This window comes from Sabethes cyaneus, chromosome 2 (assembly GCF_943734655.1).
Source record: "Sabethes cyaneus chromosome 2, idSabCyanKW18_F2, whole genome shotgun sequence".
In the NCBI taxonomy this organism is placed as follows: Eukaryota; Metazoa; Arthropoda; class Insecta; order Diptera; family Culicidae; genus Sabethes; species Sabethes cyaneus.
Genome location: NC_071354.1, coordinates 27,337,015 through 27,363,909, shown reverse-complemented (window position 1 = coordinate 27,363,909; position 26,895 = coordinate 27,337,015). Strand labels below are relative to the sequence as shown.

General features: G+C 37.4%; 1 protein-coding gene and 1 pseudogene across 4 annotated transcripts in view; one reads left to right on the top strand and one right to left on the bottom strand.

Moving 5' to 3' along the window:
- Window positions 1-7,211: 7,211 nt before the first annotated feature.
- The window catches only part of LOC128738028 (RNA-binding protein fusilli), a 204,189-nt gene continuing 184,505 nt past the window's right edge, over window positions 7,212-26,895 (top strand). For 2 of the 4 annotated variants that reach the window (XM_053832836.1, XM_053832837.1), the window contains exon 1: window positions 7,215-8,292. The gene's annotated coding sequence lies outside the window, so the exon portion shown is untranslated. Of the gene's footprint in view, window positions 8,293-21,065; window positions 21,131-26,895 lie in introns of those variants that run through there. The other 2 variants (XM_053832834.1, XM_053832835.1) reach the window with 2 other exon arrangements.
- LOC128738029 (histone H2B-like) lies at window positions 14,082-14,435 on the bottom strand (annotated as a pseudogene).

Here is a 26,895-nt window from a genome sequence, read left to right as displayed (position 1 = left end):
GTAAGAGGAAATCTTGTCCTTTAGCATATACATTGTCTAGTAAAGGTCTAGTTTATAGGTTTTTGAACTATACATAGTTTCCTGTAATGCCATTCTATTTGAATCACATCAATAGAGTTTTCTTGAATAATTTTCATCAATTTTTATTAACTCACGCTGTTGTATTTTATACAACACGTGTAGGTTTTTCAACGCCATATTGTTATAAAATTACAAATCGTTGTTTAACTAACGTATATTCTTCAACAAGCTTATTGTGAGCAAAATATCATAATTATTCAATGCATTAATAATTTAAATTGTTGGGAAAATTTATGCAGCAAAACTATCAGCAAATGTGAAATGTTTAAAATGTATCCGTCTGCTGATAGTCGAGTAATTCGGAGTCAAAATTAGGGTATTCTTTATAATCAAAGTTCTACAGTTCCTAAACAAGCAAACATACAGGTATACTATTTTCAGAAAAGTTGTGTATTTTTACTATTTGTACAATTTTGTAGTTCATGAAAAAGTTCTGCAACAATTACAAAAAGAGCAATAATAGAAAAACTGATTTTACAAATTCATATACAATAAATAAGATTTTTCTATCTTCGCTGCAGAGATAGAAGGTTACTGTCTTTAGAAAAATTTCTTGTAATAATATGCTCTATAACTTTGCAGAACACATCAATGTGTTATATTGACACTGAAGAAAAATATTTTTACCTTTGTTATACTATAACAAAGGTTTAAAAATTGGTCGAAAAACACAAAATTGATCCGAGGCCCGGAGGGCCAAGTCACATATACCAATCGATAGGGTTCGACGATTTGAGCAATGTCTGTGTGTGTGTGTGTGTGTGTATGTATGTAATGATTTTTTCTATCGCCTGTTTCTCAGAGATGGCTGAACCGAATGGTTCGCTATTACTTTTGTTTGAAAGGTGTTATTGTCTAGTAGATCACTATTGAGTTGTTTCGTGATACGACGTTTCGTTTAAAAGTTATAAGCAAAAATGTGAAAAATACGTGACACGGGTTTCTTCGGAACTACATGACCGATTTCAACGATCCTAGTATCAAATGAAAGCCCTTATTAAAGCTAAATTGTTCAGGAATTTTTAATTGAAAACAAACAAGTAGTTTAAAAGTTATGCTTAAAAAACCTGTTTTGACAAGGTAATAATTATCGCCTGTTTCTTAGAGATGGCCAAACCGATTTATGCGCTATTAGTCTCATTTGAAAGATAATATATCCTAATAGATCACTATTGAATGATTTTTTGATTGGACGTTTAATTTGAAAGTTATGAGCAACCGTATACACCACACCAAAATTAACAATAATTTATAATGGTTTTAACCAAGATAATTTACCTAATTTGAATTATTTTAATATCAAACGAGAGGTTTTGACACTACGAATATATATGCAAAATCGCATAAGAATTGGTTTTACCGGTTAAAAGATATTACCCCTCGAACACTCGCGTCAACTTTTGTAACACAGTTACTCGCGCGCACAATAGCCCCAAACCAAAGAAAACGTGTGCACTAGAGTCTGGGAAAACTTGGTTTTAGGTTTATCAAACCTTTGGAAGAGTTTCTTGAAATTGAATGCTCTATCGTCTGGTGGAATTTAAATTTTGATTAATCCCCCTACAAGTGAAATAAAAAAATATTTTTCTGCAGTGTCAATATAACACATTGATGTGTTCTGCAAAGTTATAGAGCATATTATTACAAGAAATTTTGCTAAAAACAGTAACCATCTATCTCTGCAGCAAAGATAGAAATATCTTATTTATTGTATATGAATTTGTAAAATCAGTTTTTCTATTTTTTCTCTTTTTGTAATTGTTGTATGACTTTTTCATGTACTACAAAATTGTACAAATAGTAAAAATACACAACTTTGCTGAAAATACTATACCTCTATGTTTGCTTGTTTAGGATCTGTGGAACTTTGATTATAAAAAATACCCCAATTTTGACTCCGCATTACTCGACTACCAGCAGACGGATACATTTTAAACATTTTACATTTGCTGATAGTTTTGCTGCATAAATTTTCCCAACAATTTAAATTATTAATGCATTGAATAATTATGATACTTTACTCACAATAAGTTTGTTGAAGAATATACGTTAGTTAAACAACGATTTGTAACTTTATAACAATATGGCATTGAAAAACCTACACATGTTGTATAAAATACAACAGCGTGAGTTAATAAAAATTGATGAAAATTATTCAAGAAAACTCTATTGATGTGAGTCAAATAGAATGGCATTACAGGAAACTATGCATAGTTCAAAAACCTATAAACTAGACCTTTACTAGACAACGTATGTGCTAAAGGATAAGATTTCCACTTACAACTTACTTTTATTTGCGCTTACTCAGATTAATAACAACTAACTTATCCTTACTCGGCAATTTCATGAACAAAGGATCTATCAAAATTTAAAAGTGTTCCTATTTTGTTCAAATTTTGTAAACTTATTCAATTTTCAAAAATTTTATGTAAATTAACGACTACGCAACGATAACCAATAGATGAATTATGTTCCGAAGACGTGTCGATTTCTATCTCAAATAGCAAGTAAGACCGTATAACAAAGGTTCCTTTCACCACTAGGTGGATTAAATCGGGTTTTTTTATTTCACTTTTAGGGGGATTAATAAAAATTTAAATTCCACCAGACGATAGAGCTTCCAATTTCAAGAAACTCTTCCAAAGGTTCGATAAACCTAAAACCAAGTTTTTCCAGTCAAAACTCTAGTGCACACGTTTGGGGCTATTGTGCGCGCGAGTAACTGTGTTACAAAAGTTGGCGCGAGTGTTCGAGGGTTAATATCTTTTGACCGGCAAAACCAATTCTTATGAAATTTTGCATATATATTCGTAGTCTCAAAACCTCTCGTTTGATATTAAAATAATTGAAATTAGGTAATTTATCTTGGTTAAAATCATTATAAATTATTGTAAATTTTGGTGTGGTGTATACGGTTGCTCATAACTTTCAAATTAAACGTCCAATCAAAAAACCATTCAATAGTGATCTATTAGGATATATTATCTTTCAAATGAGACTAATAGCGCATTAATCGGTTTGGCCACCTCTGAGAAACAGGCGATAATTATTACCTTGTCAAAACAGGTTTTTAATGCATAACTTTTAAACTACTTATTTGTTTTCAATTAAAAATTCCTGGACAATTTAGCTTTAATAAGGGCTTTCATTTGATACGAAGATCGTTGAAATCGGTCATGTAGTTTTGAAGAAACCCGTGTCACGTATTTTTCACATTTTTGCTTATAACTTTTAAACGAAACGTCGTGTCACGAAACAACTCAATAGTGATCTACTAGACAATAACACCTTTCAAACAAAAGTAATAGCGAACCATTCGGTTCAGCCATCTCTGAGAAACAGGCGATAGAAAAAATCATTACATACATACACACACACACACACACACAGACATTGCTCAAATCGTCGAACCCTATCGATTGGTATATGTGACTTGGCCCTCCGGGCCTCGGATCAATTTCGTGTTTTTCGACCAATTTTTAAACCTTTGTTATAGTATAACAAAGGTAAAAACAAAAAAAATCGTTCCATAATCAACGATACTCAATTTCTGTCGCATAGTTAATTGACTAGTTCATTAAAAAATAATATTTAACAATGCGAAGAGAATTTACCGTGTCATCTTTTAAATGACCGATTTAAATGACCAATGAAAAACTTCCGGAGGCAGAGAATCTTCATTCGGTGTCCACAGAGAAAGAAAGAACAATTCCTAGTGATAAATTAGAAACGTAGCGTAGGAAAACCAGTATGTTCAAGAGCTTTTAATAAGCTGCTTAGATACTGACATTTATGATAAATTATAACTGAAGGTTCAGTTGATTTGGTTCCTCTGCCTGCTCGGTTTCTGAGTTTATTCCATTGACTTTTAAAATAATAAAACCTTGCAGAATTTTATTATTAAAACATCCTTGATGCCTTGAAGATTATTACAAAGTCATTACAAATAGTGCGGCTAATTATAAAACGAATAAATTTAAATATACGAACTCTCTCTGAAATTCTACCAATACAATCGAACAGCAGTTGTGCGATACTTGAAAGGTATTCCGAGAGTAATTTTAGAGTTCGTAGTTCGTAGAGTTTGCAATTTTTCCGGTACAGCAATTCGACAGCGGCCAAGGCTGGTTCTAGCACTACGACAGTTTCTTATTTTTTCATGAACTCCTCATCGCTTAAGTAAAGCGTATCCTTGTTTCTCAGCAACGTAAATAGTTCACTTCAACGACCCAATCGACATCAGTAACAGAGGAGCTCAACATGCAAGATGGCACGATCAGATCAATAGTGATTTGCGACATCTGAGACGACTGCGAAATTGGCGACGAGTAACCCATGGAGTGAAACGAGTTGAATGGAGACGACTGCTTAAAAAGCATGAGGCACTCCGGCTCTATGCTGACAGTGGTGAGGTATTTCAGGGTTTTCCCTTTGGAAGAATTACATAATTGAGTTATTATTTGTAGAACCTTCAATCATGAATTTAAGTTTCCCCGTGCTTTAAAAGTTTACGTGCTTTACCAGCGCTTCAGGCGATTCTAGAGTTGTTATTTGTTCATGCAAAAAAATACCGAAAATACCGGTTTTTGGTCTTGGAAAAACCGGTAATTCGGTATTGGAAAATAGCCCGGTAATACCGGTAAAACCGGTTTTGGTAAAACCGGTATAGCATCCCTAGTCGGTGTTAAATCAGACCGGACAAAGACGCAAAATTTTAAAAAATGAGTTAATGATAGCAAACGATCAAGAATTTTCTAAGCAACATTTTACTCTAATCAGACTGCATAAATGTTGCAAACTGCCAGAAGTTTTACGACCATAAAAACTATTTGTTTAAGTTTCCGGCTTTGACTCTTTTATGTACAACATCTTAGAACTATATTATGCAATATAAGAACTCAAAAAATTGATGCAAAGTTTACACATCTTCGCATACACTGGCCAATGGAATGTATCCAGAGTTTATATTTTCCGGATCGTAAGATTCGGGCTGAACTAGTACCGTGACCGTCCCTAATTCTGTGCAGCTCCTAATTCTGCGCAGTTCCTAATTCTGCGCATTTTTCTTTATAGAAGTATTTTTTAACATTATGCATAACTATGATCATTGCGTTATTTTTCATAAATGTATGTTGAATATTACGCCATTTTTCACAAACGGGCCATAATATTTGAGAGCGAAATAATTTAACGTGCAACTGAAAGTATTTTCTATAACAGAAAACATCGTCGTTAGCACCAACGCTAAGATTGAAGATAGAAGATTGATTCTAGAAAATTAACAAATTTATGATCTAAATTCTTTGCAATGAACAAATTACCCAGCATAATTAAAAAGAATAATTAGTTTTAGTCATGTTTTAGACAAAAAGTGTGATTGCATGCATTGCTTTCCTTAGAAAAATGCGATGCAATAATGCGCAGATTTAGGCACAGAGTTTTTATTCATGTTCCAAATTCTGCGCAGTAATGTTCCTACGAAGAAATTGCGAAAGAATACGCAACCTCTCCCAAATGGCTGAGGTATAGAGGCATGAAAATTCAAGTAGAATCTTTAACTGGCATTGATTGGCATCCTGTGCTGTGTCTCGGGGTCCGAACCTACGAGCGCCAATTTATGAAACCATGTCTTCTATTTTTTTAAATGTCCTACTTCATGGGGCTGTCACAGAGTGGGGTAGTGGTTTCTACATGAAAACACATTTTTTAGTATTAGTTTACAGTGTAATGTTCAGTATGCAGAAAACCCGAATCAATTCGCCCTTCACGTGATCGAGAATAAAATATTTAAAATGAGGCAATCAAAATGATAACAATATTCCTTTGCCACCCAGACAGCACAAAAAGCCGGCCTTTTTGTGCTGCATGGATTTAATTATGGTAATGGCTAATGCCGGATTTTTTGGTGTGCTTTCAGCGTATAAAGACATAAACAACATGGCAGGAGTATTTATTTTCACTTTATAGGTGCGCAAAATTAGGAGCAAACATGCGCAGAATTAGGAACATGGACAAGAAAGTGCGCAGAATTAGGCACCGTGGATAAGTTTTCAAAACGAAAAATATACTCAATTGTTGTCGACTTATAATTCCCATATTTTTTACCAGATATTATAGATTGTAGCACTACACCTTGAGCCTATCCACATTGTTAATTTAAATCTAGAACACTTATAATAGCGGAAAAATCATAAAAAGGTCTTAACTGTGCAGAATATGGTACATTCACGGTATTAAATAAGCAATAGATATAATTAGTAAATCATTGTATTTCAGTCTAATGAATCGTACAGCTTTAATATTTTTAATATTGAAATTATTTTATACCTTTCAAATAGTTCGTTCGAGAGTTTTTCGAGGGAAAATAAGTACAGGCTACACTCAATAAAATAACGTCACCCACTCACGAAAAAAGGAGCGGATCTCGACGATTATCATTTTCTATATTTTATACCAGTTGACAACTTGAATATTGTTTTGTCTTTTATCATTCTATTCATCATAATTTGATTTAAAATTTTAAAGCATAATAACAACCTGCTAAAACTTTTTTTTTCCGTTGAAATTTTCGATGAATTTTGCGCTGATTTTCTCACGCAACAAGCGTTCTATCTGGCAGCACTATGATTCTCACCTGAGCATCGAATCGCATCGCATCCAAGACACGCACCGTGGCGAAATACCTGAGATACCTCTACGCTTACCTGGTTGTCAAAAGTGACATAAAAAAGAAGATAGTGGCGAATTCTCGTCTCAGCGCACGCCAGCTCGCCTTTATCGTTCCCTGTGCCTGCCTCTGCAGTCTACTGCGTTGCGCTGCGATGCCCATAAGCAATACCTGCTAGTATAGGTGATGGATTTTTTTTCAGGTAAACTACCAGCATGGCGCAGTATTATTTTTGTTTACGGTCACGTGGCTGTATTGGTGGTAACCACGGGCCAGTCTACAGGTGAACCATACAAACTGACGCAAGGCTCGGATCGGCTCTTCTATACGGGGCCTGTACCTGTATGTTACCTGTTGAATCGCTCTTGTTCAACCACTACAGGGACCGTCGCGGTTGATGGGGTTGTCCAACGAAAATATACATAGAGACGGTGCCAGCTAGCCGTCACCGTCAGTCTTGTGCCTGTTTCGTAGCGATTCTGACGCTTTCCCTTCCCTATAGGAGTGTCGTCGTGGTTCAAGTCCCCAATTTCTGATATTAGTTGGCAATAATTGCATTACTGTCTAAAGTGCTGGTTAGATTCCAGGTGAAAATCTACTCAATCCTATTGCGTGTGGAACACCAAAACTCACCAGGTGACTTGCGCAGCTCAGTGTGTCCAAGTCAGTGGCATCCGCAAACGGAGTGAGCGAGACGGGACAGACAGTCGAGAATACCTGTTTTGGGAAAATTGTGGAATTTCACCAATCCGAAGTTGCAGAAAGCGCAATTGCTAGGTGACATTCCTTCAACGATCGGTTTCGATAAGGCCTAGCCGATTAACAAGTTAATTTTGAGCTGTTGAACATTGTGAATTGCAAAATTTTTAATCGTGTTTAGCCCCATTTTGGTGCGCGAACTGTGCGTGAGTGAGCGAGAGCGAACGTAGTTATCTTCGAATGCTTTGCTCTGCAACGCGATATTATCGTGGAGAGACAAGTTTGAGCAAAAAATAGAAAAAAAAGTTTTCATTCGCTGTTTTTGGAAATTGATCAGCCAGTACGCGTGAACGAGACGGGAGAGACCTGTTGTTAGCCCCCGAGAGCACGTTCCGTTATATTTTGGTCGAATGGTGTGTGCCTTCCTGTCCGAAGAAGTCGTCGATGGATTGATGTGCTGCTCAGTCAGAAGACAGTGACAGAGGAGAAAATTTCCGAAAAGAAGAGTTTTCAGTAAAGTAAAGTGAGTTTACGCAACAATTGCATTCCTTCCGTGGGTGTTTCGCATCCTGGTACCGTCTTTGCCCCCAGTAGGTTAGACCGAAAGGTGTTTTTGTTGACACGTTATTGCTACGGTACCTAGTGCCTTGTGTTCACGGGTCTTCCGATTGTCCCAACGAACTACAACAACGATTTAAAGATCCGACGTGGACCGGGTTTTCATCCGCGACAGCAACAGGTTCCGCGTGAACAACGAGAAGCACCAGCGAGCGAGCGAGTGAGTGAGTGTGTGTGTTTGCAAATTAACACATAACTTCGTCCGGACCTTCCAGCAAACGGCTAAGGTAAGTTGGAAAGTAGTTTTATGCTGGTTTGGAGAAAGATTCGGCAATTGTTGAATGTCTAAAAGTGTGTTTCAGTTTGTGAAACAATTTGTTGAAGCGCAGCTTCGATTGTTTTGAATTTGATGAAACTGTTTAAATTTCTATAGAATAGAACATACTGTTCTTTGGAACCATCGTGGGAATCCTATGAAAAATATTTTTCAGGATTGCCCAGAACTTTTGTTCTACAATACTTCGTACATGAGAAATAAATATGTGAAGCATTTAATACATATTTAAGAAGTTGATTCTTTTCTTCCTTAACTCAGGAACGAAAAAAACGCTATGATGGAATTAGTTGAACGTGGTCTTTAGACTTATAGCTGGAACTTTCTTCAACAGAAATTTTTTTCGAAAACATTTTACTGACAGAATTTATTGGACGGATTTATTGGATTTTTAGGATTGCTAACAAAATTTTGAAGGATTTTCATAAAAAAATTGTACTGTGATTCCTCAAGAGTTATGAATTTTTAAATAAGCGATGTCCAAATCGATAATATTTGTTAATAATAATCGTTATCCAAGTGAAATTCAGTGACTTTGATATTTAGGGACGTTTAACTTTTTCAGGGCTGATAGCGAAATGCTTCTTTGTGGCTTTTCTGGTGACTAGTCACTTAAAACTCGCATTTTTCTACAAACCGTCATTAAAGTATCTTTTTTTGCAACTTATGCTACATTTTCCAAGTAAACGAAAACTATTTGGTGATGATTGTAAGTTCCTCTGATAAAGAAACGCAAATGGTTTTTGACTCTAAAACGACAATTATTGAGCCAAAATACGTTCACTTTTATTTCTAATTCTATTCAAAAACAATTAGAGAGAAGATCGATAACCAATTTCAAACTTAATTTCTGCTAGTATTGCTATTAGCATATACGTTATACAGAAATTTTCTTATACAAAAACTGATTTGATTTTACGTGTAATGCATTAAAAATGCATGATGTTATATTTTCACGTTTTTTTGTTCTTCTGCGAAAAGAGAGTAATTTTTATTGCTAATGCCAAATGCATCAAACTTGCATAACATGTGCCTAAGTTAAGTTGAAAGAAATAATCAATTTCTGTCAAAAGTCGGTTTAGCGATAAATCATGGCCGCTTTTTCGAAAAATAATAGAACTTGGAATAATTTCCGTTTGTTTTTAATATACATGAGACATAAAGATCTGTTGTTGTATCTTAAAATAAGCAAACGGCCAGAAATTGATCCGAAAAATGTTTTGTTAGAAAAACTCAAAATTATATCTAAAGGTTCAAATTGCTTGAAATGAGAAATAAGTAGTTTTAAGCCGACAATAAATTGATTCTCTAGAACACAAGCATTTTTTATTTCCACAAACATTTTTGTGGGCGAAAATCATACACAATCAGGGTATATTTTACAATTTTGCTATGTATCGAAGTCCCTCCACAAAATTAATTTTTTACCATTTTTTTTACATTCCTTTTTCGGAAGAATCAAGGCACCAGAAAACAAAGATATATCATAAATCGTTATTTTTATGAATATTCTAAGCGCAGCAACAAATTTCTTTGCGAAAAAATTGGGTCAATGCAGTATTTCCTTTTTTATTCTATTTCTAAAGGCATTGGTTTGTTCACTATCAGTGCCCCTGAACTTGAAAAATTAGTCCGCTTTTGTTCACCATCTCGATCAGTTTGGCTACTTTTTAGTTTCTTTTTTGTTTATTTAGCCACTAAAACCAATTTTTTAGTTGTCTTTATGGCTATCAGCGCTGATTTTTTGTAATCGTAAGGCCATTACAGTCGACTGTCTTCTACAGTGGATTACCGAGTATAATTCTAGTTCGTCAGCGTACATCAGCTTGCAACTTACTATTTCCAGGCAGCGAAATAATCACGTTGAAAAATAACATGAACGGGAAAGGTCCCAAGTTGCTACCTAGAGCAATACCCAAGTAGTAGAAAAATAGCAGCAGTTAACGTTTTCGTTTCCGACATCAAAAATAAGGGTACATATAGTTACATTTTTCGTTCTACCTCCATTGATTTTTGTTCGATTTTTATATAATTAGTCTTAAAAGAACCACATTAGATTGATCTTCAAAGAAAACATATATTAACTAAATTCGGTTCCATTCTCCGGAATTATTCCGAACCGTAGCTAGATTATTTTTCACGAGCAAGAACAAACTACGAACCTATAAGTATTGTTTCAATGAAGCGCCCTTTACCTAATTTTCCACTCTTTTCCCTCCAAGGCTTGTCCCGCCCTGGAAATTCTATAGAACATCTATTTTAAAATGCATATTTTGATGCTTAAAAATCAAGTACATAGTAATTATGTAATAATCAAATAGGTTAGCGAATTTATTAATACGCAAACTTCCAAATTCCTAGTAATATTATAAAAACGATAGAGCACGGGTTCTGGCCTGGGCTCATCAATAAACCTGAAAATAAGCTTGAAATTGGACATCAAATCCGATTTGACATTATATGTATTAAAATTTGGGCTTGAATTTGAATTCAAACTTAAAGTCGGTCTTTTATTTAATCGAACTTAAAATTTAACATTAAAATTGAACTGAAATCACAGTTAAAATTAAACTGAAAAATGACGACCGTGACGACGCACAGAGGGGCCGGGCCGGACAAAAATGCCAAAATCGACTTTCGATTTTTATTGTTTTTATATTTTTTCTCTAATGTACTATGATTGAATATATATTTGCCAAATTTTGAAGTAAATCGAGTAAAAACTAAAGCTTGTAGAATTTTTTGAAGATTCCAAAGTCAGTGAAATTTGGTGAAATTTGTAATGCGAAAACTTTACTCCCTTTGATATTCAACTCGTTTTAGTTAGTTTAAGGTATTAAATACCAGTACATGCAAAGATGTGTTTTGATAGAAAATTTTCTTGGGAATCCAATGGAATTTTTAGATTTCACGAAACATCATTGTTAAGAAAGTTACAATATAAAATACACTTTTTTATTTGATTTTTAAATAGTGTTTCGGTCTGTAGGATGCCATCTACTTAGGAGTGCATACTAGTGCATCGACCGCTCATGTTTCATTTTACTGGAAATTTTATCTAGTTTTCAAAAATCATAGTGACATCTTGCGCCGTTCTGCGCCAAGGTCTCAAATTTGATGAATTCTGAACAGGGTTGGCATGATCAGTTTGACTCAATTCACATTCATTTGACAGTACCGTCCCAATTAAGCAAAATTTTAAAAAGTTACATATGTCGCATTTGTAGAGCTAGTTATTATCTACAATTTTGCTGAATAAAGCTAGGTTGTATCTTTTGTATTCACTGTGCTACAATGCTGCTGTCTCGTTGGTAGTTGGTAGTGAACGCTCAGTTGGTTACCAACGGGGTAGCAACCATATAGTACCTTAAATACAAAAGATACAGCCTAGCTTTATTCAGTAAATTTGAAGATAATAACTAGCTCTACAAATGCCCCATATATAACTTTTTCAGATTCTGCTTGATTGAGACGGTACTGTCAAATGAATGTGAATTGTATCAAAATGATTGTGCCATGCCTGTTTCTTTATTATTTCTTTATCATCTTAAATATCTGAAATCGAACGAAATCTTTCTCTGATTCATATGTCGCTTCCATATTAGGTCATTACTTTTGTTATCCATCAATATCTTTCAAATTGCTTCAAAATTTCAAGGATAGCAAGAAACACTATAACCAAAAAACAGTTTTAATCTGTTTCAAAACATACGTGAATATGAAATAATACTTCAAATTGAAACACAGTTATGTATTGGAAACATGAGCTTGCCCAATTTATTTTAATATTAGTAGTTCAGTTTGTTTCAAAACACTCAGAATACATAAAATATACATACAGAAAAATAAAGTATATGATTTACAGTATTAATATTTTTTTTAATCAACCCTAGACGTTCATATGATAATTTTAGAAGTTTCTAGATGCAAAAATCAGATTCAGCGACCCAAAATTACCCTTAGGTGACATTTTCAGCATCTTTGGACAACTTTTTTATTTTTGTCCAGCTTTTGTATGGAGAGGATCCACTGTGCGACGGCCAGGCTAACCGCGCTGTATCAAGCGAAACCAGAAATGATACCCAATTCCAAACGCTTCCTTTACAGATAATGGTTTATTTACAGTCGTTGGGAGTATCTTAGATAATAAAGGTTGAGTGATACTGGGGATGAACTAATGGCCTTTGGAGAAAAAAAAACCAAGTTGCAATAGGCCAAGGATATAGCGCCCTATTTCGCACTTTGAAAAATAGATTGAAAACACCAACTACCAAAAATATTAGTTTAAATAATATGCAGATAATACTTGAAAATAAAACCGTGTGGTTCAATGGTTGCCTAAAACTATAGTTGTAAGATTAGAAGTCGAACCACACGGCCCCGCATCTCCTAGCTCGGCCAATCAATTACAAATTGGATATTTTCCGGAATGGCCGCGTGGAGGCGCTAGGTAGAGGCTTGGGATGGCCAGAGCTATGTTGTACGCTTCTTCCTAGTTGCCTTCCCCATTTCATACTCTCAAAAGAAAGGAGCCAAAGGCAAAAAGTCAAGAGTAAAGTCAACTGTCAGATGCTGAAAGCGTAAAGATAGAAGTCAATTGCTGAAATTCTGAAGTTTTTGGAGCGTAGAATATGGACCTTGAAATTAAATAAAAAAGGAAAAAAAACTTTTCCAATTAAATTGCACTTGCAGGCATCATCAGTGTCTGTTTTCGAACTAACAGCAAGTCATATCTGTCGCGAATAAATATAGATTGTAGCATTTAATTATAAGCTTTTACTTCACTTTTTGCGCTAACGTAATAACTGACGACACGGGGCACGACACGTATCGTTCTTACAAACATAAAAGGTTAATTTAAAGGTGATAGTCAAACATTGAAGAATAAAACCCAAAAATTAGAGATCAAAAATTAAGAAACAAATATCAAGTCAACACAAAATTCAAAAGTTCAAACCCGCAAGGCAAAAGTTTAAAAGCTAAAGCTTGCTTCATATAGTATTGGAACAAAAGCAATTGCGTGTATTTCAGTTATTTATTATTGAACTCAAGATCTTTTGTCTCACAAATGTAGCATTTTCTTCATCGTTTTAAGAAAAAATACGGATAAAATTATTCATCACGGTTTCGAAGGAATTCTCGGGCTTTTCCTGTAATATTGCGCATTAGGCGGCGCACATTTTCTGGCACTTTCTTATTTCACTAGGTCTTCATCTGATTAATGTCTTTCATAACGTTTCCCCTTGCCTTGAGTCTCTTCTTCATGATTGCCCAGTATTTCTCAATAGGGCGGAACTGGGGGCAATTGGGTGGGTTAAGCTCTTTCGGAACAATCTGGACCCCTTTGTTTGCATACCGTTCTTTAACGACTTTGCTGTAATGACAGCTTGCCAAATCTGGCCAAAACATCACGGGATGGTGGTGGGAGCGAATGAACGGCAAAATTCGTTTTTGGAGATACTCCTTTTGGCACAGTTCCGACGCCATTGTCTTATTTGTAACGAACACTTTCGTTTTTCTGCCACAGCTGCAAATGCCCTGCCAAATCATAAATTTCCGTGCAAATTTGTCGGCAAAAACAAATTTAAATTTGCTTGGAACATCCCCCCGAGCCGTTGCCAAGTAAAATTTTTGACTTGGCATTTTCTCGAAGTCAGCCTTGACATAGGTTTCATCGTTCATCAGAAGACACGCGCTGAACTTGGTTAGCAACTTGGTAGTTGGATGATTGAAAGGAAACGTCTACTTGAAGCTCGTGTACTTGGTGACCGCCTTGGTATCTTCCGAGACGGCATGTTTGGCCAATTCACCAGGCAACAACAGACGAACGGATGTCTGGACCTCGCGAGAGGTAATCGTAGACCGCTTGTTGTAGTGAGCCAACCGTGAAGCCTCAGCTGCGTCATTGACGAAGCTGTTCATGAGGCTCATAGCTTTAGACGAGTATCAAGGTGGACCTGCTTCAGGACCTTGTAGATGTAGATGGTGTAGCTCTCCTTACAGCCAGGCTACTTATTCTTCTTTTATCACCCTTCGCGATGTTCTTCTGAGTCAGCCCGACTTCTTAGCGGCCTTTACACTCGTTTTCGGTGTCATAATAACGATGATATACGTTTGCTTGTTTACTTGAAAATGCTTTCGAATATAGCTTTCGAGCACGGATCTTTACCACACTATTCTTTTTTATGGTTCGGTTTGCTAGCTCGATACGACTTGATTCCTTCCCGGAGTCGAATTCTCCTCACGGTACTATGAGCAGCACCGACTGTTCTGGCCAAATCGCGGTCCGACAGATTGGGATACCTCTTGATGGTCTTCAAAATTATACCACGCAGTTTCCGGTCGATAGTCCCACTCCGATGATTAGCTTGAGGCTTCCGAATCGTCGTTAATGTTTCTGCAACTGTGCATAATTTTTTCTCTTCTTTCGGCTTCCATGTTGTTTGTTTGCAAAATCAGTCGTTTCGTGGAATGTCAAAAATACACAGGTGAAGTTAACAAAATTTCCGACACGTGGGCGCCAAGAACTTGCAAATCCGTCCACCAAGAGCACCACAATATGAACAAAAGTTTGTTCCAATTCTAAATGAAGCAAGCTTTAAATGTCAGAAATGAAAGGTCAGAACTCAAAAATAAATAGCTAAAAGTTAAGCTTAGCTTAGGTAGACTGCCCGTAGTTGCACTCCGTGATCGGCCGAACCAGTAAGGCTGCACAAAGAACCAATTGAATGGTGCTTGGGAGTAGCATGACATTCTCATTGCGCAACTTCACTTATTCAATACTTTACAAATTGACCAATAACGACGTCGGCCACGATCAAACGACTGTACTTCATGGGGAAAGGAAGGAATATTAGTCTTGTTGTATACTTGTTGTTGCAAGAGACCGCGGGTACCACTGCATCTCCACAAATATTACGGGATAAGATTTGTGTTAGTAGGTGAAGGTACAGATCAGGGTTTATCTTGGTAGATGATATGATCCAATGAAACAACGTGCGCGTCAGCGATTACATTTCATCCATTACAAAAACTTTCCGCGATCACCATTATAGATTGTCATTTAGAAAGCGCGTGCGACTTATTTGGGCTCGAATTCAATTCGATGATATGAATATTATGCTTTGGACATTTATTTCTGCAAGTAAAACATAGACTAGTCTCGTGCGAATCCACTGCATGGACGCAAAATATTGTATCTATTTTGGTAGATGAGGTTAACAATTTATCACGAATGTTTTGATTTGATAAAACATTTTCTTGCAAATTCAAGATAACGCCATCGGGGTCATCAAAATTACACGTTCTAGTTCGTTTACAAACCGTTACATTAAAAACTTTACTGCTCCACGAATTTACCGCTTCGTTACAAAAACTGTCCAAGTAACAATCAGGAACTTCTATATTCGGCTCTTCACCTGAGTCAAATGTTATTGTAAATTACAATACAACTTACTATTCAAATCTACAGATTCGAATTTAAGACGAATTGTGACGACTTCGGAAATTTTTTTACGTTGTTAAAGTTTTTTTGCAACGAACGAAGCACGAAAGAAGGCGATGCTGATCCCTTGAGATAAAATACTCCGAACCTGAACATCTGAGCACCAGTCACGAAAACTGAGTATATTTTGCTTCGTGAATGACTAGAATAAAATTAAACGAACACGTTGCGAAATAATTCAAAATTCTTGGCGATTTTCATGAAGATGTCGATAATCACACATTACTATAATTGGTTCATAATACCTGACAGAAAAAATCAGGAACAGTGAAACCAATAAAGCATTTCTTGAAGCAAATAGTCCCTAAGATGATATGCATTTCTTCCTACCAATGCAAATATGTAGAGATATAAACGCTTTCAATAAATAGTCAAAAGTTAAATGTCAAAAGTCGAAAGCAAACTATCAAACGCCGAAATTAGAAAATCAAATGTCAAAATTTGGAAGTCAAAAGTTGAACATGAGAACTCAAAAGTCAAAAGCCAACAGTCAAATGATTGAAATTTTACTGCAAAATCAAAAGCCGAAAAATCGAACAAAAAAAAGCCGAAAGTTCAAAGTCGAAAAGTCGAAGGTTAATAATCAAAAGTCAACAATCAAACTGAAAAAAAAAACAAAATAGAGAACCCAACACAATTAAGGAAACATATCTGAATTCTACAAATAAAGGCAATATTTAAAAGACAGAGGTCTGAATTGGAAATAGATTGAACTTAAATTTAGACGCGAAAATATCCTTGAAATTGGGTAGAAAATTACACCTGAAACTGGGTTTAAATGCCGCCCAGTTAGGGTATGTTGCTGCTTCGTCGTAATTGCCTATTCCCGTCCTATCCAACACAAATTATTAAAAATAACAGCATTTTTATGACACACAATGCAAAATTAGTTATTCCCTAATATTTGAGATTGTTGTCTATCATACGCGATCAATCAAAGTGAGCTGAGATCTATTTAAATGCTTTTTATCATTAAAGAAGTCCTACCAGCCAAATTTCCTACGTTTTTTCGTGCGACGAAGAAGAAAATGTCGCCTAATCGTTTTAATTTCCGTCATTCATAAATGAAAATAACTCACGCAAGGCATTGTCGTTATTCTACAACCAGGAAAACTTGCCTGACCTGCAGAAATTTTGTAGAATAACATTTGTCATGCCGTCGTTCACAAATACATGCGCGTTAGCTTGGTAAACATTGTTGTGATTTTTAGTTCGGACAATGAAAAATTTTGATGGACGAATTTTAAAACGGTACGACGGATTCAAGAAATAAAATCAATTTCGTAATTTCAAAATTATGCTTTAATAATCACTTTTCAGTGATTTCAAAGTTCACGGATCGGAAGGTAAGTGTGTTTTAGTCAAATCAGCACAAAAACTTTTGGAGTATTCATTAAATCCATCCAACAAATGATGAAAATTAGAATGGCTTTACTTACTACGACGGGAATTAGAAAAAAAACCCTAGTTGTAATTTAGACTTGATATTGGACGTGAATTTCCTCCCAGTTGGCCTCGAGGTATGCTGCTGGCCTAAAAAACCAGTCGTCATATGTTCGAATCTCGACTGGAAGATACTGTAGAGTCAATAGGATCGTAGCAACTGGCCCTGCAATTGTTCTGTATACTCTAACAGTTGGCTGACTTCACAGTCGTATAAAACAGAAGGTCATGCTTCGATAACGGAGTGTAGCACCTAGGCTTGGACGTGAATTTAAATTAATTTGAGCTTGAAGTTTTATTTCAATTTAAACTGGAAATTGAATTTGACAGCAGATTTGAATATGAACGTATGAATTGAATGAATTCAAGCAATGCATCCAATGCCGGGATGCTTTGGAAATAACATTACAAGCTACAACGGTGAGCTTTGAATTGTTAAGTAAGTTCGGGGTCGTTGTTGTTTGTAAGTTCGGGGTCGAGTAAGATGTCGAGGTCGTTAACCTGATCAACCCTCCGGAGGATATTTCCGTCAATGTGGTTGTCAAACACAATCGGGCTCTGAATGCCTCGCTGCCTAGTTTAACTTGCACCAGTTCACAAAGGCATCTAGTAAATCTTGCAACCGATGACAATCGTCGACGGAGCGCACATTAAGATACATTTGAGATCGTTAGTGTAAACAAGTTTGCATCCGGCTTCAAGAAGTATAATACGTGGTTGAAAAATGAGATGAAGAGTAAAGGTCCCATATTGCTTCCTTGGGGAACACCAGGTTTGTTAGTAAACACAGACGGTTTCACGGTAGATTTCAGCTTGACTCACAAGACTCTATCACATAAATATGAACCAAACCAGCACAAAACTGCGCCCAGTTGTGCTTTCTCCTAGAATTGCGCGATGCAAGAGAAAGTGAAATCGAGTAAATTAGTTGTGACCGACCCGCCTGGCATAAATTCGTGCTGGTTGGGTAGATGGATACATAGTTCTTAGTACGATTGAGGCAGTGCTGACGGTAATTTCAAAAAGCAGTATAGGGGCAGCAGACAGGCTTGTAGTACCGTCATTCGGGGCGAGATTGTGACATATGTTTTTTTTCTTTAGCTCAGTATACACACAATTTAGAAACTAAGTTGACTTCAAACCTGTCAATATATATTTAATTGTTCAATTAACAACTACCGTAGAGATGGTTTAGCTACAATGATAACTTATTTTACTGGAAGTGTATGAACTTTGGCACAATCTCATCCCTTCCTTAAGTGCCAAAAACCTTAAGTTAGGCTAAAAACCTAAACAGTGAACATTAGCATGTTTATAAACAATATACATAAATATCAGTATAAAGTAGTTCATATGGGGCCGTCCATGAACTAAGTGGACTATTAGGGGCAGGGGGTCGGCCAAAAAACATCGCAACATACAATAACTACGAACGAAAATAATCCGGGGAGATCTGAAATAACTAAAAATGAGTTCGTAGTCAATGGACAGCCTTTATATAGCCAGTAGCGTTTCTAGGGTTAACAAGGGGGAGATATATGAAGGGGTGTATCCTAAGGGAGCTTACCTATTGGATCATTTAACAAAAGTAACCGTTACTTCGCTCGAGAACCCGTGGCCGCAGTACATGTGGCCTATCCCACCCTCCTCCCCCCTCCTTAAATCTGGCAGTTTATACACGGTATGATATATTCGTCTTATATTAGAGTGTTTATTCAAAGTATCTCAAATTTCCAGAGAAAAAGTCAAAATTAGTTTAAATTATTTAGCAGACTTATAATGCTGTTTGCTCCAAAATGGATGTCGCAATCTAATCTGTCAAAATATTGTGCTCAATAGTAAAGAATGTGAGTGCACTGGTGTATACTGACTCGTTTTTGTTCTGTATGTGAAATCCACAAATTGGATCGATCATTATGGCTTGGCACAATCTCACCCCCGTGAAGCTCGAAAAGTACAAAGTTTCGAAAAATATTATTTTCGTAATCAAAACTTATCCAACGCATAATAACCTTTCAATACATTGTAAATGATTAGTTTATATACCTTCAAAATAACAAGTTGATGCGATTTCTTTTTTATACGGGACATTTTTTACAAGCGTTATTTCTGGGTATTTTTGATCGCGAACTTTGAAACCCTGTTTACGCTAAATAATTTGCTAATATTATCTGTGTTCCATTCTAAGTTATGAATAAATATGTTATGTTCATCATCGTTTTGAATTTAGGGCACCAGTTTCTATAGATATAATAAATTTTCCCAAATAAACATTTTTGGTTTTTGGCACAATCTCACCCCGGATGGCGGTACCTCTGTAGTTTCTTTTGCATTTTTTCAATTCCATTTACTATTTTTGCCTATTGAAATTAAAGAAAACTTTTTTCGATTAAATTCCACTATTGATTGATTGATGATTGATTAATTTTGACTAATCTTTGGGATCGGCTCCATGAAACAAGTTGAGACGCATTAATAGTTATTAAAATTTCAAAAAAATTAATCGGATCGAATTATCGGATGATTAAATTTTTAAGGCCATTAGTTTTGCCAAAACATGTATTAAGTAGAGCTTACGCCGGCATGAAGCTATTAACTGTCGAGGCTTGGCGAAATCGTTTAATTCCCTTGAAACCTATTATCCTAATGATCAAAACCTCGAACTAGCTTTTCTACAGAAAGCTACCTGTCGCTTCCAGGTACAGTATAGCTTGCAGTTGCAGCCCTCCTATGGGAAACTCGCCATTAGGCTTGCCCATGCGCGTGGCGCTTGCCGTACTATAATCGGGCACTTGAATAGTAGTCATTTAGGGCTAGCCGATCATCATCATCATCATCGTGATCATGAACGCCATGCCATAACTAAGCCACCCTAATGAATCCCCCGGTTTTTTACAGCGGCAGACCTGGCTGGCACTCGATTTCGCCGTATGATTATATATCATATCGGAGTAACAATAGCTAGCCAGCTAGCTCTAGCTGTCGTGGTGAGTTGGAAGCTCGCCAAGTGCCAAGATGGGCCTCTCTAGACGGGCGCTTGCAATCTGGACGGACTTGTTGTTGCCTCAGTGTTCAGTCAGTCAGTCAAGTCAAGTCAGTGTCAGGTAACGCAAAAGTGTGTGCGTAAAGTTTTCTCCCTCGTCGGGAAGATAAGTAATGCCGGAGATAATGGGGTGAAGCATATTGTTTTGAGTCGATGGGAAAGATATTGCAGGCTTTGATTGCAATACTTTAGGTTCTCTGATACGATTTTGTTTCCACAATTTCATTAAAGTTAAGGCCAAAGCTTTTTGGATTTTAAAACTTTTTAATCGGATTGCCTTTCACACCCTGCTAGGTGACCGGCTTACGATTGTTGATCGAATGTTTTCATTGCTTCTGCTGATGGTTGGCTATACAATGTATGCTTCGGTACACATTCGTTGACAGGTGTGCGTATCAGCTCGGCCAGCGGCTCAGTTAGGCATGGTCGGTGGCCAGCCACAACAATCCACACTGGACTGCTGGTGCTTGCTGGATGCGATATGTTGATAGTACCGTACAGCGATGCATGCGTGTACCGACCGTGTGCCGTGCTTCATCGGACCGAACCGTCTCGTTGCTGGCTGCCACGATCAGTCAGGGTGTGTGTGTGTGTGTTTGATACTACTATGTTCGGTCAGTTCGGCCAATGTTACCTGGCAACTTTTCCCCTTTCGTCCGGCGCTCAGGGCACTTTGACGGCCCAGTCTTTCACTGTCAGTCGTGCGAAGCTATTTAGAGAGTTGCCTCGGTCGGAGTGTTGTCCGCAGTTGTTACATTGCGTATTTTTATTGCTTTTAATTCAGTTTTACATATCTGTGAAGTAAGTACATACGGGGGCTGTGCATATCATGTGAACGCATTTGAAAGTGGATTTTCTCGAACCGATACGAGTTTGATTGTGAATTGTTGAAGATTTTCGGGTTGATACGCCACATTATAAATGCCACATATTCGTTTATTGCATCCCTGCCCTGGGGACTTGTACGTGAAGATAAGATTGGCTGTTGCGCTCGAACAGGTGGCTCAAGCGAAAAAAAAAGCAGAACCGAGAGAAGAATGAACTGCATCGTCCATGTGGCTTGAAAAGTTGTTCTCAAAACTGTTTGACGTGTGGCTAATAAAAAAAGGGCTAGGTCAGTTTGGTGCAACCAGTTTTCTCCTTCGTTCGTTTAAATATTTCGTTCTGATCCAGTTGTTTCGGTTATACCCACCAGCTACCAGCCAATTCGCGCCGTTCGCTCTGGGGTCGACCTGTTTTCGTTTCGCCAGTGGACTTCCATGTGAGTCAGTTATTGACAACAATCGAAATGGCAAATTCGGCACTTGTTGATGATAAACATTTGTGAAAAGTAGCAGCAGCAGCAGCAGTAGGCATGCGACAGACAGACCAGACCCTGTTCTGTTTCGGTCGGATTCGTCCATGTTTATTAGATGGATATCCGATTTGATTCTGTCTGTTGTGTGTTGTTTTCAAACAATGTTATCGCATCCAAGGTCACGTGAAGCTGAAGTTTTTTGTAATCACAATGTTTTCGATATAGGAACGAGTCGCTGGTTGGAATGTAGTTTTGCTGGTTAGGCCGATGAGTCCGGTACATGCAAAAATGCTAAAAATTGTTATTCATTATTTAGTTTCCGTTGATGGTGCTTTATTTGGTTTCGTAAGCTTTTCCTACGTGCATCTTGAAAGACACAAATCAAATTCAATAGTGTGTGATAATAGTTTTCCTATATTTTTAGGTGTATCTTCATATTAGGAGAAGCTGAGTGAGAAAGTAGAATTCATGTTTTGCATAATTTTCTAATTAGTGTTTGATGTTGTTCTTAGATACTAAACCATGCATGCAAATCTTGAGGCAAATATGCATACGACAATAACCGTAAACTCATTGCATTACGTACAACACACAGCAATAAACATAAACAAACATATAGGGGAAGGGTGGCATAGGCGGACACTTGTCGTATTTCATAAACAATAATAATTTTTTGAGTGAATTATTGATGGGAAATCTTCCTATAGAATGAAAGAATATTTTTGAATCATGCAGCTGTATAATCAAAAGTACCAAATTAGTATGGGAATGTGTCCGTTCTCTTCGACAGTTAGCTGAAATGAACTAAATAAATTTTACTGGGTTTCTGGACACTGCGGAGTAGAAGGCAAGTAGAAAGCTGATACATTAGCAAGAAAAGGGTTATCTAGTAGGGTAGGCGCTCCAAAAAAAACCCCTCGTGCCAAATTTGGTTCCATTTGCTTGATTAGTTCCCGAGTTATGAGAAAATTTGTATTTCATTTGTATGGGAGCCCCCCTTCTTAAAAGGGGGAGGGTCATAATTCACCATAGAAAAAATTTCCGCCCCCCAAAAGCCCCACATACCAAATTTGGTTCCATTTGCTTGATCAGTTCTCGAGTTATGAGGAAATTTGTATTGGGAGCCCCACCTTTTAAAAGGGAGAGGGGTCATAATTCACCATAGAAAAAAATTCTGCCTAAAACCCCCACATGCCACATTTGGTTCCATTTGCTTGATTAGTTCTCGAGATAAGAGGAAATTTGTATTTCATTTGATGGGAGCCCCCCTCTTAAAAGGGGGAGGGGTCATAATTCACCATAGAAAAATATTCTGCCTCTTGAAACCCCCACATGCCACATTTGGTTCCATTTGCTTGATTGGTTCTCGAGATAAGAGGAAATTTGAATTTCATTTGTATGGAAACCCCTCCTCTTAAAGGGGAGAGAGGTCATATTTCCTTTTCTAAAGAGGGGAGGGGTCTCAATTCACCATAGAAAAAATTCTTTTCTCCAAAAACACCCACATGCCAAATTTGATTCCGATTGCTAGATTAGTTCCCTAGTTATGCCGAAATTTGTGATTCATTTGTATCCGAGCCCCCCTCTTCAGGGGGAGAAGGGATCTTTAACTATCATTAGATTCTTCCCCGGCGTCAAAAACCCCTACATGCAAATTTTCACGCCGATCGGTTCAGTAGATTTGGATTCTATAAGGAAGATACCGATACCAGAAATCCATTTTTATAGGGATAGATATGCTTCAATTAATGCTTGTGTGATATAAAGTTATTTTTCCGATTCAATTCTATTGTACCAATAGTTGCGTTAATGTTCCCTTACTTAAGTTTGGTGTTCCTTTAATTATGTTATTTCGTATACATTGCTAGGTTGCTATGTGAAAAAACATTGTAGCGCAACTATAGAAATGAGCGCCTATAGTTGTGCGCTTCAATTGCGCCTATAGTTGTGTTAGATTTTAGAAAATCGGCTGTTTAGCAAATTATGCTTTAATTTTAAATGGTGTAGTCTAACTACCAATACTCCTAAGAACTTGTTTCATGTAATGAACGTAATTGTTTTATTTAAAATAATAAGGTGACGAAAACATGCATTAATAATGAATAGTAGCGCAACTATTGGTACTACCACAACTATTGGATCAACTACCCTAACTTTATTGCTCCAAAACCATCCTTCGGGGTTTTATCAAGTGCCCTGAAAAAGGAAGTCAAAGAGTGGGAAATCAATTCTATAAAGAGGGAAAATTGGTTTGCCGCATCTGGACTACGGCAATCAAAGAAGTATATTATACCCACCCCCAGACACTGAAACATACAACACATATTCTGTGCAAGTGTGGTGCGTTAACAACAACAAAGCCGGAATGGATTCCTTCATGGAAAGCTCCGTTGTAATGTGGATTCCAAATTCGACAGTAATAGCGATCTGGAACATGAAACCTAGATTTATAGAGGCCTTCCTGATTACATATAAAATATGCCTAGATCTTTCATACGGTTAGTTCTTCCAATGCTAGTTCCCAAGAGTTTGTAGTCGAGATAGGTTCTATTTTGATGACGACACATTTGCTCAGATTAACTTTCATACGGTTTGTCCAACATCAATCTGCAAAAATGTCTAACTGTTGCTGAAGCACACGGGTATCGGCAATAGAGCTGAGTCGATTGAAGGACAAACGGTGAACTTACAGTTTAAAATTCACATCATTGACGTTTAGAAGGAATATCAACGGTCCTAGGGGGCTGCCTTGAGGAATTCCAGATGGAGCAGAAAATTCAGTCGACGACCAGTGAGATACGATCGTAACCAACGGACAACTTTGTCGCCGAATGCCATTGCTCGTGGTTCATTTTCCGCCTCCATACACCGTTCTTACACGCCGCCAAAGTTAGTTCTTAGCACCCGCCGTTCGAAAACACCGGGTGCTCGTAGGTCCTCTTCTAGCAGTGTCCACGTTTCATGCCTGTAAAGGACAACCGGTCTAATTAGGGTTTTTGTACAGTGTGCACTTTGTACGGGGGCTCAGATTGATCCACCGCAAGTGTTTGTGGGGTTCGTAGTAAACCCGACTTCCGCTGATAATACGCCTTTTACGCGCCAAATCTCACGTCAAATCTTGTTGTCCTCTGTTGCCAGTGAACCAAAGTGTATGAACTCGTCGACTACCTCAAACTCAGTTTTAGTCTGGTGTACTGATCTTCCACTGCCTCAAATGTTCTGCCGACAGCATCCACGTCGTCAGCAAGCAGATAAATTACCTGGATTTATTGAAAATCGTGCCCCGCATTTCGATCGCCGCTCATCTTATAACACCTTCCAACGCAATGTTGAATAGCAGGCAAGAAAGACCATCTCCTTGTCGAAGTCCCCTGCGAGATTCGAATGGGTCCAACAATCCACCCGAGATTCTCACACAGCACTGAATCTCATCCATCGTAGCGACGATAAGTCTAGTAAGCTTACCCAGAAAGCCATTTTCGTCCAAAATTTGCCATAGCTCTTGTCGGTTTACACTATCATATGCGGCTTTGAAATCGATGAACAGGAACTCGGTATTCGCGCCAGTCTTCATGGAGTCGCATCATGTAGAACGCCTTGTTTTCTGAACTCAGCAACAATGTTAATATTATTTAAGAGCTCGATTGTGTGCTTTACCAGATTGGTTTACCTTTTTTTAAAGGTAGCTGAATTCTCCAATCGTTTAGTGAAGTTGACGTATCCTACTCCGTCCGTTTTCGAGGATCAAAACTCCTAGCTCCACAGAGGAAGGTAGAGTCTCGTCCAGCAGATGCGTGTGGTTTTCGCCATACTGGATCGTGAAACGATGATTAGTGCTTTTTAAGGTGAAAGTAATAATCATCGATTCTGCAAATTTCAAAAGCAGTTTTTTTTGTTTGAAACAAAAACTGTTTATTGAAATATATTCGCTGTGTTCAGATTGGGAAGAAGAATATAGAGAATGCATTTCTATAAACAGAACTCCGCTTTTGGGTTCTAAAATTGCTTCCAAAATTGGGCTCTCCGACGAAAAGTTAGTGACTGCTAATTTCTCGTTGAATGCTTTTGGATAAGAGCAGTGCATCTTGAAGTTATACATAGCTTATCTATCCAGTCCTGTGTGAGATGGACATAGCAAGATTTGTGGTTAGTAGAGGTCCAAGGGTTCTTCATTCCTTCCTCGGCGTTTTACATGGGAGGATGATGGGAGCGCATGGTCAGAGCGGTGAAAACAATGACAAATGTGATCGTAATCGCTGTAAGGCCGATTATAACGGGTGACAACTAAAATTTTGGAATTTTTTTTCTCAAGCTGTCAAAAAAAGACAAAGATACATGAAGAAGATCTGATATACCGAAATGAAAGATATATTATTCATTGTTGAAAAAAATTAGTGTACATTTGAAAACGGTCCGTAATCGGCTGTTCGGCGAAGTTTTCGTTTGACGTCCTAACAGGAGCGTTGTACGGCCGTCAGGTCAACTTTGCGAATGCATCTCTTGATTCTATCAATTAACTGTTTGCAATTCGTGGCTCTCCAGTTATTTTTGTACACCAAGCAACTCAAAATCTCGAAGAAATCCTCGATTGGGCGCACTGAGACAGATTTTTCGGGTAGGTAGTGGTCTTCGGGTAAAAATGGAATCGAATGGGTATTAAGGAACGATTGTGTTTTTTTGGCATAATGAGCTGGTGCTCTATTCGACCAAAACACGTATTGTCCATCTGCATGATGTTTTTGTAGAAACGATCAAAATTCTCTTCAAGCGTTCGTCTGGTGCATCTTAATTGATAGCCAAACCAGAAGGCTTGTTGCTGAAGAAACGAGAAAGAGAACAATGTCCTTCTGCGTCCATAATTTTGGCTGGTCTTCCACTGCCTTGCTTGCGAATAGTTGTTGGGCATCTTAGGATATGGTAAACAGTCGAAGCCAAAACATATTCGCTTTTTAAAGGTTGTACCGTAAACTTTTTCCCGAGATTTCTGTGGAAGTTCGTAGAAGTGTACAACGCGGTCGCGGAATGCGTGTTTTGACACCATTTTAAGCAAAACTTGGCAAGCATAGACAAAACAAAAAATACTAAAAGAAAGAGGAGAGAAAGAGCTAACACATACACACTCTCATTTCTCCCTGAGCTCGTTTGTTGTTGAGCATAAGGGCCTCGAAAAAATTCCAAAATTTCAGTTGTCACCCGTTATTATAAATCGGCCTAAAGATAATATCGTGAGAACTGCATGCACTACTCGAGATGTATTGACTCGCAGAAC